Source organism: Geotrypetes seraphini, chromosome 4, assembly GCF_902459505.1.
Source record: "Geotrypetes seraphini chromosome 4, aGeoSer1.1, whole genome shotgun sequence".
Classification (NCBI taxonomy): domain Eukaryota; kingdom Metazoa; phylum Chordata; class Amphibia; order Gymnophiona; family Dermophiidae; genus Geotrypetes; species Geotrypetes seraphini.
Window position 1 is genome coordinate 236,356,925 of NC_047087.1, and position 12,362 is coordinate 236,369,286.

The 12,362-nt window shown below is 43.0% G+C and overlaps 1 protein-coding gene across 4 annotated transcripts in view; it reads left to right on the forward strand.

The window, feature by feature from the left end:
- The first annotated feature begins 11,747 nt into the window (after positions 1-11,747).
- The window catches only part of FRMPD2 (FERM and PDZ domain containing 2), a 204,348-nt gene continuing 203,733 nt past the window's right edge, over positions 11,748-12,362 (forward strand). For all 4 annotated transcript variants that reach the window (XM_033942808.1, XM_033942809.1, XM_033942810.1 and 1 more), the window contains exon 1: positions 11,748-11,876. The gene's annotated coding sequence lies outside the window, so the exon portion shown is untranslated. The remainder of the gene's footprint in view (positions 11,877-12,362) is intronic.

Genomic DNA, 12,362 nt, shown 5'->3' on the forward strand with positions numbered 1-12,362 from the left:
GCAGGATAGCTTCTTTCATTCTGGTAGTAATACCCTTCATGATTATACCTAGCATTCTATTCGCTCTCTTAGCAGCCGCTTCGCACTGTGCCGTCGGCTTCATTGTCATGTCCACCATTACCCCCAAGTCCCTTTCTTGGGTACTCTCTTTCAGTAACATCCCTCCCATCGTATAGTTGTACCTCGAGTTTCTGCTTCCCACATGTAATACTTTACATTTCTCAACGTTGAACTTCATCTGCCATCTCATCACCCATTCCCCTAGTTTGTTCAAGTCCCTTTGCAGTTCTTCGCAGTCCTCTTTAGTCCGAGCTCCACTAAATAGTTTGGTGTCGTCCACAAATTTTATTATCTCACACTTCGTCCCTGTTTCTAGATCATTTATAAATATATTAAATAGCAGCGACCCGAGCACCAAGCCCTGCGGGACTCCACTCGTGACCCTCCTCAAGTCCAAGTAGTGGTCCTTCACTCCTACCCTCTGTTTCCTACCCGCCAACCAGTTTCTGATCCATCTATGTACGTCTCCTTCCACCCCATGGTTCTTCAGTTTCCAAAGTAGGTGTTCATGGGGCACCTTGTCAAAGGCTTTTTGGAAATCTAGATATATGATGCCTATGGGGTCTCCTCTGTCCATCTGTTTTTTTAATTCCTTCGAAGAAGTGCAATAAGTTTGTTAGGCACGATCTCCCCTTGCAGAAACCATGTTGGCTGGTTATCAGAAGTTCGTTTCTTTCAAAATGTTTGTCGATGTTTTCTTTTATCAGTGCTTCCGCCATTTTCCCCGGGACTGAGGTCAGACTCACCGGTCTGTAGTTTCCTGGGTCACCTCTTGATCCCTTTTTAAAGATGGGCGTAATGTTGGCTATCTTCCAATCCTCCACAATCATGCCTGTTTTTAGGGATAGATTGCAAATTTGCTGCAGTAGTTCCGCTATCTCCTCCTTTAATTCCTTCAGAACCCTTGGATGGATTCTGTCTGGACCCAGAGATTTGTCAATTTTTAGTTTTTCTATCTGCCTGAATACATCTTCAAGGCTCACTTCCATGGATGTTAATTTTTCTGCTTGATTTCCATTGAAGAATTGCTCAGGTTCCGGTATGTTGGATGTGTCTTCGTTTGTAAATACAGACGAAAAGAACATGTTAAGTCTTTCTGCCACTTCTTTCTCCTCCTTCACCACTCCCTTCCTGTCTACGTCGTCCAGCGGTCCCACCTCCTCCCTAGCCGGTTGCTTCCCTTTAACATATCTAAAGTACGGTTTGAAATTTTGTGCTTCCCTGGCTAGCCTCTCTTCATACTCTCTTTTGTCTTTTCGAACCACACGGTGACATTCTTTTTGATACTTCCTGTGCTCTTTCCAGTTCCCCTCAGTTTTGTCATTTTTCCATTTCCTGAATTAATTTTTCTTATTGCCTATCGCTTCCTTCACTATTTTAGTTATCCACGCCGGATCTTTTGTTCGACTCTTTGCACCCCTTTCTGAATCTGGGGATATACAGATTTTGCGCCTGTCCTTGAGAAAAGACCAGGCATGTTTCTCATCCATGTAGGCACAAACGACACTGCGAGAAATACCACAGAGAACATACCCAGAGATTTTGGAGCGCTGGGAAAGAAGTTGAAGCAGATAGGAGCACAGGTGGTCTTTTCATCAATTCTTCCAGTAAGAAACAAAGGCAGAGCTAGAGAAGAGCGTATTCAACGAACTAACGAATGGCTCCGAGAATGGTGCAGAGAAATGAACTTTGGATTTCTAAACCACGGCGAGACGCTCCAGGGACTACAAGGACCAGATGGACTCCACCTAACCAGAAGAGGTAGAAACGTATTTGGACATCGATTGGCCCGCCTACTCCATAGGGCTTTAAACTAGGTAAGTTGGGGGAGGGTACATACTTATATCCCAGAGCAGTAAGAAACCACCCTGAGGAGGCAAGTCGCACTCACACTACCAAGTCTAAGGTAAGTACCAATGACATCCACATTAATTCAGGGAGCAATATCACTGATAATTTAGGAGCCACACTAACTCATAAAGTAAACTCTTCACAGAAATGGAGGGCCATGTATGTTAATGCGCACAGCTTGGGCAATAAGATTCTAGAATTAGAGACTGAAATAACAAATGCTGATCTTGACGTGATAGCGATATCTGAAACCTGGTTCACGGAATCACATGGGTGGGATATGGTTATACCAGGGTACAACCTACTTCGCTGCGACCGAGTGGGTAAATTGGGAGGAGGAGTAGCGCTATACACTAAGGAAAGCATCAAAACCACCAGAATCACAGATGTTAGATACACTGGGGAATCCCTCTGGGTGAACCTGGCCAGAGGAAATGAAAGATGCCTATACCTTGGTGTGATATATAGACCTCCCAGGCAACAAGAGGACAAAGACATGGAATTAATCGAGGACATAGAGAATATCACACTGCGCGGGGACTCTGTAATGCTAGGAGACTTCAACATGCCAGATGCAGATTGGGACACACTCTCCGCGACTACGGGTAGCACCAGAAGAATATTAAACTCCATAAAGGGCGCACGCCTCAAGCAATTGGTATTGGAACCCACCAGGGACAAGGCGTTGCTAGACCTGGTTCTCACCAACGGAGATAGCGTCACGGAAGTCTCAGTAGGAGAAACACTGGCCTCCAGCGACCATAATATGGTTTGGCTCAACCTCAAGAAAGGATTCCCGAAAACAAACACAGCAACAAGGGTTCTCAACTTTAGAGGCACAGACTTCAACCGCATGGGAGAGTTCGTCCATGAGGAGCTACATAAACAAGCAAAAACTGATAATGTGGAGGATATGTGGTTGACTCTGAAGTCCATACTACACGAAGCAACAGACCAATACATAAAGACTGTAAGTAAACGCAGGAGAAACAAAAGACCCCAATGGTTCAGTAAAGAAATTTCAGACCTAGTTAAACAGAAAAGAGACGCTTTTATCGACTACAAACATTTAGGCAGAGAGGGGGCAAAAGAGGACTATCTAGACAGATCTAAAGCTGTCAAAACAGCAGTCAGAGAGGCCAAACTCCGAATGGAGGAAGAGCTAGCACGGAAAATTAAGAAAGGGGATAAATCTTTCTTCAGCTATATTAGCGACAGAAAAAGAAACAAAGATGGGATAGTTCGCCTGAAGCAATCGGATGGTAACTTTGCAGAATCAGACTCTGTGAAGGCAGAATTACTAAACCAATACTTCTGTTCAGTGTTCACCCGCGAAGAGCCGGGAGCTGGTCCACAGCTGCAGACGGGAGATAACCGGAAAGACCCGTTTCAGGATTTCGAATTTACGCCCAGTAGTGTCTACGGCGAACTTTCAAGACTCAAAGTAAACAAAGCCATGGGACCGGATAACCTACACCCCAGAGTGCTCAGGGAGTTAAGGGAAGTCCTGGCAGAACCATTATCTGTTCTTTTCAATCTTTCCCTAAGTACAGGAAGGGTCCCCTTGGACTGGAAAACCGCCAACGTAATCCCACTCCACAAAAAGGGCTGCAGGACAGAGACAGCAAACTACAGACCAGTGAGTCTCACGTCTATAGTGTGTAAACTCATGGAAACACTGATTAAACAGAATCTTGACACAATCCTAGATGAAGAAAAACTGCGTGATCCACACCAACACGGGTTCACCCGGGGTAGATCCTGCCAATCTAATCTGATTAGCTTTTTTGACTGGGTTACCAGACAACTGGACGCCGGAGAGTCACTGGACGTGGTATATTTGGACTTCAGTAAAGCATTTGATAGCGTCCCTCATCGAAGATTACTGAACAAGCTGAAATCGATGGGATTAGGAGACATTCTAACTACATGGGTTGGGGATTGGCTGAGCGGTAGACTTCAGAGGGTGGTGGTAAACGGTACCCCATCCAAAGCATCGGACGTGATCAGTGGAGTGCCGCAGGGATCGGTCCTGGGTCCGATCCTATTCAATTTATTCATAAGAGATATGACGAAAGGACTTAGAGGAAGGGTATCACTGTTCGCCGACGATGCCAAACTTTGTAACATAGTAGGCAGATGCTTATTACCTGATAATATGACACACGACCTACTACTGCTGGAAAAATGGTCAAAAACTTGGCAGCTAAGCTTCAATGCTAAAAAATGCAAGATAATGCACTTGGGCAGGAGAAACCCCTGTAGAACTTATGTACTAAATGGTGAGACCTTGGTTAGAACTACGGCGGAACGCGATCTAGGAGTGATCATTAGCGAGGATATGAAGGTTGCCAATCAAGTGGAGAAGGCTTCCTCCAGGGCAAGACAAATGATGGGGTGTATCCGTAGAGGTTTCGTCAGCAGGAGACCTGAGGTTATGATGCCGTTGTACAGAGCCATGGTAAGGCCTCATTTAGAGTACTGTGTGCAGTTTTGGAGCCCACACTACCGAAAGGACGTGCTGAGGATCGAGTCGGTTCAGCGAACGGCCACCAGGATGGTCATGGGGCTCAAGGATCTCACGTATGAAGAAAGACTAAAGAAGTTGCGGCTGTACTCACTTGAGGAAAGAAGAGAACGGGGAGATATGATTGAAACGTATAAGTACATCACGGGACGCATCGAGTCAGAAGATGATATCTTCTGGCTCACGGGACACTCAACCACCAGAGGGCATCCGCTGAAAATCAGGGGAGGGAAGTTTCATGGCGATCCCAGGAAGTACTTCTTCACCGAGAGAGTGGTGGACCATTGGAACAGACTCCCACCCCAGGTGATAAAGGCCAGTAGCGTAACAGATTTTAAGAAAAAATGGGATACTCACGTGGGATCTTTAAGGGAGTAAACTCAGGGGGGGGATACTTGGAATGGGCAGACTTGGTGGGCAATAGCCCTTTTCTGCCGCTTTTTCTATGTTTCTATGTTTCTATGTTTCTATGTTCTACTGTTTGCCATTTTTTTGGAAGTGTTCCAAAGTTTCTTCCTTACCATTTTGCTCATTGCTTCGTAGTTTCCTTTTCTGAAGTTGAAAGTTGTCGCTATGGTTCTCTTTCCTTTCAGTATTCCTACCTCAACCTTGAACTTGATCATGTTATGATTGCTGTTTCCCAACGGTCCCACTACTTCCACTTCCTTTGCAGGTCCCCTTAACCCAGGGGTGTCCAATGTCGGTCCTCAAGGGCCGCAGTCCAGTCGGGTTTTCAGGATTTCTCCAATGAATATGCATGAGATCTATGTGCATGCACTGCTTTCAATGCATATTCATTAGGGAAATCCTGAAAACCCGACTGGACTGCAGCCCTCGAGGACCGACATTGGACACCCTGGGTGGACGATGGTATAGGCCCATCTTTATTTCAGTCCCTTTCCTTCCTGGTATTTTAACCCATAGAAGCTGCTTATTCTAGAAATAAATAGTGGATTTTTCCAAGTTCATCTTAATAATGGCTTATAGACTTTTCTTTTAAGAAATTGCCCAAACTTTTTAAAACCCTGCTAAGCTAACTGCTTTCACCACATTCTCTGGTAAAGAATTCCAGAGTAAATACACATTGAGTGAAGAAATATTTTCTATAGTTTGTTTTAAATCTGTTACTAATTGTATGCCCTTTAGTCCTAGTGTTTTTAGAAAGATTAAACAAGCGATTCACATCTACCCATTCCACTTACTATTTTATAAACCTGAGCTCTTTTCCACTTTAGCCTTTCTTCGTAGGCAAGTCATCACATCCCCCCTTTATCATTTTTGTTGCCCTTCTCAGTATGTATGTTTCATAAGTTCTAGTCCTGCTATAGGCAACTTGTTATACATTTTAGACCGGAATAAAAATGGGGCTAGTACCTGGGCCTGGCTAGACTGTTATGGACTTTGGTATAGTAGATCAGTGTTTGGAACTGTCTGCTAGGGCTATTGGTCTAGGTGTGCTTTAGGAGCAGTATGCTCAGGTTCATGAGGGGAGATTTTTGCAAGTACTCTGGTGCTAAGGCTGTATCTCAGACCATCCCACTACAAAAAAAGGGAATAAAGACAAAAACAAGTAATGAAAACTATTACAACTGGGTGCTTCTCATGTATTTCATCTGTAAAGAAATATGTACATATGCTGATGAATTGCTATTGTTGCTTAAAGAAGAGAACAGAGGTTGTATATACAGATACCAAGAATAATCTACCAAAGAGGATGAGATTCACCATTATAATAAGTGAGATTGAAGATCAAGGACTGAGGGATTCTAGCAGTGCATGTTGGGTATAATTAGAAAAGTCTGCATGGTTTGTGTTCTAAATGCTGCTGGCTTCAGCCTTTCCTCCTCCTCTGCCCCCTGTCCCATCTCTTCCTCTTTCACAACCTAACCCTCAGCCCCACCACATTGTGTCTTCAAACTAATCTTTAGTGCTAGAAGTCACTGGAAGCAGCAGTTCACAAACTGCCTCTGACCAGCCTTGAAGGCTTCTTTCTGTCATATTGTGCCCCATAGGAAACAGGAAGTTGTATCAGAGGGAAGGTTCCAGGGCCAACTGCAGGCAGCATTGTGAAGTTCTACCAGTGACCTCTAGTGCTAAACACAAGTTTGAAGGAGAGAGGGGGGAGAGTTAGTGAGCAGAGGGGAGGTGTTGTGCAGGACCAAGATAAAGAGTCATGAATTTGATATACTGTCTTTCTGTAGTACAACCAAAGTGCCCAGGCGAGAGGTAGACACGCTGGACCACAGTGAGGAGAGTTGAGAGAGAGATGTACCATGGTAGGGGGGAGAGAAAGAGGATATGCAAAACTGCTACTTTCTATACCATAGTCCTAGAGCAGCTGTCTCAAACCTTTTTCATGTAAAGGGCTGCAGTGTGAATACAAGAAAGCTCTTGAGAGCCACCAGAATATTTCAAGCTTATACAAGCTCGTACATACTACTAATTTTGTAAACCGCTTTGACCTGATTGTTCAGACTGGGTATTAAAAATTAATGCTAAAATTGATTTTAATAAGGATATATTTTCAAAACTCATTCTATTTTTGATTGCCAACAGTAATAAATACCATAAACGAGACTCCTGGGTAACAGACTAAAGAGATTGTTTGCAGTTACTATATCAGATAGGCAAGATTGAAATGAATGCTCGTACAGGATTTGAAGAGCATTTCAGCCAACTGTTTGAGGCATGTACATTGGAGACCACTGCCCTAGAGCCTCATCAGCATTTATAAAGCAAAACATGCAGATCTTTACAAATTATACCCTGGATGCACCACTAGAAAACCTCTTGCGCTGGCTATTAATCTCATTGTATGGTAAATCTCTCTTTTTGGGATGGACCACCCTTAGCACCTTGAAGTTAGTTTATGAATTCTTGAGGAAGGGAATTGAAGGAAAGGAACCAGATTACCAGCTACACAGAGCAGTTCTGACAGTAGTAGCAAAATCCACTCTTATAACTAAAGAGAAGAACTGACTTTCCCAAGCAACATCTTTACTGTAGTTTACAATGCATACATGTTCTTCTGCTCAAGAATGACAGGAAAAAAAAAAGTGTGTACATAATCTGTATTTTTGGTTGCCATAGTAAATGCCATAGAATAATGGAAGCACAGCAGCCTTGCAACCTATAAAATTGATTTGCTCTTTTCAACTGAGAGAACAACGTAATATCCTAAGTACAATCAATTCCTATCAATGCAATGCTGACCTGCAAAATCAAAGTCTTTTGCTGACTAATTCACCAAATTGCATCAAGAAATTTAGCTGAGAAACCTCTCAGCCCATGGGTCTTCCTTTTTGTGTGATTTAAAGACAGTCTCTCGTGTCCTTGTAGCTAAAAACATCAAATAATAATTATTATAATTAACCTTTTCCCCCTCTTTTTTTTTTCTTGTGACTGCTTCCTGTTCTAAGCCAGGTCCTGCTACCTTAAAACATAAAAAGCACCATTACCACAGCCAAGTATGGCAGCCTGGGAGCCAGGCTCTGAGGCCACTGCCAATCAATACTGTGAACCCAGTTGCCTTTGCTGTGCAATACATCTTCCTGTTTCCTTCAGCAGCATGAAGTGAGGCATGAGGTGCAGCTCATCCAGGCAGGTCTTTGGTGCCGATTGACAGGACACTGAGCCTATGCTCCCCAAAAGGCATGTCACAGTTTGGAGGGTTTTTTTTTTTTTTTGGGGTGGGGGGTCTCTTTACTTTCTAAATAATATCGTACCCTTTAAGATGTGACTTTCGTTGAGCATGAAAGGGAATGCAGTTGTATGACATTCGGTACCAGAGGCTGTGTTTGTATGACATTCTGTACAAGAGGCTGTGTTTGTTCTGAACTGCATGTCCCATAATGCCAAGGAGTTTTACATATTACTTATAGAAGATTGAGCTGCTTGAAGATACAGAGGGCTAAAGCTCACATAGCTAAGTAATGCTTAGGAAATGATATACAAATAATATGTGCAGTTAACTGTGCTAACAAACCAAAAGGAGAGAAAAGTACCTGTCACATGCACAAAAGGATTTTTCAGCAAGTATAGTTCTTGTGTGTATGTCCAGACAAAAGCAGTAGTGCAAGCACACATCGGCACTGCTCTTCTGCAAGTTCCATCCTCATCTGCACAAGCCTCAAATACTTTAAAATCATAACTGTCCAGGGCTTGTGCTGTTAAGGCTGAGCTTATAGGATTGGGACAATGAAAAATTTGTCTCTATATCATTCTCTACCTGGAGGCAAAGTTTTATAGGCCATCATGTCCTGTGCATTGCAGTGCTTTCCTTTGTGCATTGGGAAGGAATACTAACTGACCTCATTAGCATCCATTTAAATACAGTTTACAGCCAGTTTTAGTGCATATGTTAACACTGACCCTCAAGCCCTTTAAGCATTCAGCACTGTTTAACAAGTATGCAGACAAATGTTTACTGCATGTTAATCTCAGTAGTTGTTTTAAGCAGTGGACCCTGAATTAGTTCAGAGATCCCAAAGGTGGCTGATTCCAGAGTGAGAGGCACTATAACAGTACATGAGATTAAAGACAAGTGGTTGAGGTTTTCTAACTGGGCAGTGGGGATATAAATTTGGAAAGGTTGCATATTGGTTTGCTTTCTAAATGCTGCTAAGGCTCTAGGCAGGGCATTGGTTCTCAACCTGGTGTTTTGTTTTTTCAATTGGGACAATTTGCCAGACAAGTTCTTCCAGTTCTGGGGTTACCCCATTGCAGGGTTCAAAGTAGATCATAGTACTTAAGCAAAAGTAAAAGCATGCTTTAATTCTTGAGTAAAAGTATACGGAAGTACACATTTTAAAAAATTCAGTGAAAGTAAATGCTTTTTATCCGATCAGCTTTATTGCTCTACAATTCAATCTACCGTACTTGTTCTCATTTAGCAAAACTAAATTCTGAAAATGACTGTCACTCATGTGCTCTGGCAGTATTTAAAAAGAAAGTTGAGAAGTTCCTGCAGTGTAGAGGTAATAGCACATCAACCCAAATAAGAAAGAAAACTAAAAACAACTTCAAAGACCCATTAAAAAGAACCCTCCCTCTCTTTTCTCTGCTGTCAACAAATGTACACTGTCTGCATTTATTTTTTCATTTGCATTCAGGAAGGTTTTTGGCTCTGATGGGCCATGTCGCAGCTCACAATGTCAGAACTGTTGGTAACCCACCTGATATCAGCTCGCATGGAGCAAATTTGCTGAGTTGCGATAGAGATACCTATTCATACATTCACAGCCCACTTATGTTTAGAAAAGGATTCTCAATGTGACAGCAGGTTTGGCTATTGAGCCCTCCAGAATCTCTCTGGGGATTAGCATCCACCGCCGGGTATATGATGATTCATTGCAGCCATTTCAGTGACTGAGTTCAAAGAAGCGTGGGATGAACACAAAGAATCTAGAATCGGAAAATAATATTAAATATTGAACTAAGGCCAGTACTGGGCAGACTTGCATGGTCTGTGTCTGTATATAGCTGTTTGGGGGAGGATGGGCTGGAGAGGGCTTCAATGGCTGGGAGGGTGTAGATGTGCTGGAGTAGGTTTTGACAGAGATTTCGGCAGTTGGAACCCAAGCACAGTACCAGGTAGAGCTTTGGATTCTTGCCCAGAAATAGTTAAGAAGAAGGGGGGGGGGGAAAAAAACCCCAACAAATTTTTAGATTGAATCAGATTGGGCAGATTGGATGGACCATTTGGGTCCTTATCTGCCGTCATCTACTATGTTACTATGTATATCATCATCCCATGATGCAATGGCAGTGAAGATCCAATGGCAAGAATCACAGGCTGACTGCATTGGGAGGGGGCAATGCTCCACATATTTCATTAGGCGAAACAGCCTGAGATTCTCCCCAGGAGGTCACTACACCCATAGGCATGTGAATTGGGGGGGGGGGGGGGAGAACCACAGGGCCATGGCCTCCCCCCAAAAAAATTGGCGGTAGGACCTCTTGTGCGGTTTACAGCTCCCTGCCAGGATCCAAGGCCATAGGCTGTCATCAGCCATTTCAGCAATGCAGAAAAGATAGTAAAATCTAATTAATTACTTATAAAATAGATTATATGCTTACTCCTACAAGCCACAAGTTGTCTCAGTCATTGAAAATAATATAGAGAAGACTCATGCTGATGAGCACGGAACACAGATACATAGTTTAGGCTCAGAATCCTGGGGTGTCCTATCTTAATATAGGTTAAACTATATTAAGGGAGTAAAACCTGGGATTTTGAGCCTAAACCAGCCGTGGCACCACACCCAGACCAATTTCTTCATTAAATTTAAAGTGGATCGACGAAGCATTAGGTAGGTGTGAGTCCCGTGGGCCTTGGGGGGTCCCCGTGGGAGTCCCATGGGCTTTGGAAGGGTCCCCTTGGGAGTCCCATGGACCTTGGGGGGGCCCCCATGGGAGTCCCACATAGCTGGAGGGGAACCCAGCGTGGGACCCAAGGGATTCCCGTGATCCCCATTCCTGTGCAGACCTCTACTCTACACCCCATCCCTCTCCATTCACATGAAGCTGTGTGCACAGAGAGGAAAATCACTACAGGACCTGTCAGAACTGGAGAGCTTGCAAGCCCTACACTAAGTTTTACATTAATTTTTTTTTCTGCTCTGCCGCTGCTGCTACTGATTACTATCAGCTGTGTGGCTTCAGGTTCAGATAAAGGCATGTGAGCAGTGGCAAAAAGCAGTTCCCTATGTTGAATATATGATATACCAAAAGCTGGGCCTGATATCATGGTCTGAGTCAGTGGGAATAGTTACTTCTGATAAGCAGGAGGAGGGTTTTAGTATTCTGGTATTTATTTTAAATATTTCATTTGCTACCAATCCAGGAATGTTTTGGTGGGTTACAATATTAAAAAAAAAATGTAAAGACATAAAAATAAGACAAAGAAAAACAAGACAAAGGAACATGAAACATTCTCTAATATCTGCTTCTTGGTCTTGGTGCAGTATCTAACTAGTTTGGAGGCTGAAATCAACTTTGAGTCCTAAAACCTATGAGAGCTTTATTTCTTATGACATCTCTGTCAGGCTGATTTGAGTTCACATGTAACCCAGATTTATACAGAACAGCTGCTAAAAGTTATCCTTCACGGTGAAAACTGGCTTGAATAACAATAGGCAAGAGAGAAAGTGTGTAAAGCTTGCCTCTGGGTGTTACAAACAGCTAATGTACTGTCCAGGAAGCTGGACCCTGAGGAACAAGTAAAGGGAAGAAAAGAAAAAAAAAGAATTTACATCCAGACTAGGTGGCTTGCCAGATTACTGAGTGCTTAGTTACCAAGCACAAACACAGAAGCCAGACCCATGGCCCTGCTGACTGCAGGAAGGAGCATTTGTGACTATGAAGACCTGAACGCTAGGATTCGAGAATAACTGACTAGGATTGTACTTGTTACACCTTTTATCAACAATCAACACAGGTAGATCTCTATCACTTTTATTGCTGACATTTTGGATGAAGACTTGTGGAAGTAAAATCTTTTTTTTTTCTTCTTCTTTATTACAAGAGTAGTTACGATGTATTTGAAAAGCTAAAATAACATTAAAACATTTTTCTTCCTTCATGTTAGAATTCTTTCATGTAAGAGACAATCCCTGCTTGACAGAGTTAACAATCTCATCAAAATAGACAAATAGGGATTAGGGAATTTCTCACAGAGGGAATGAAAAAAGAGACATTGGTAAGAGTTAAAGCAGCCTTGAAAAAGTAGGCTTTTAGCTTAGATTTGAACACTGCTAGAGACAGAGCTAGGACCTTATTTGGAAAAGGATTTCCACTCATTCTGTGACTGTTTTGTACACCTGGGCCTACCTTTGGCCTCTAATGGCTTAGCAAATGAGGCCCTACAAGTCAATATACATGATACTGCTTCCTTCTGCATCCCTCTCACAGGGTGCCCCTTGTA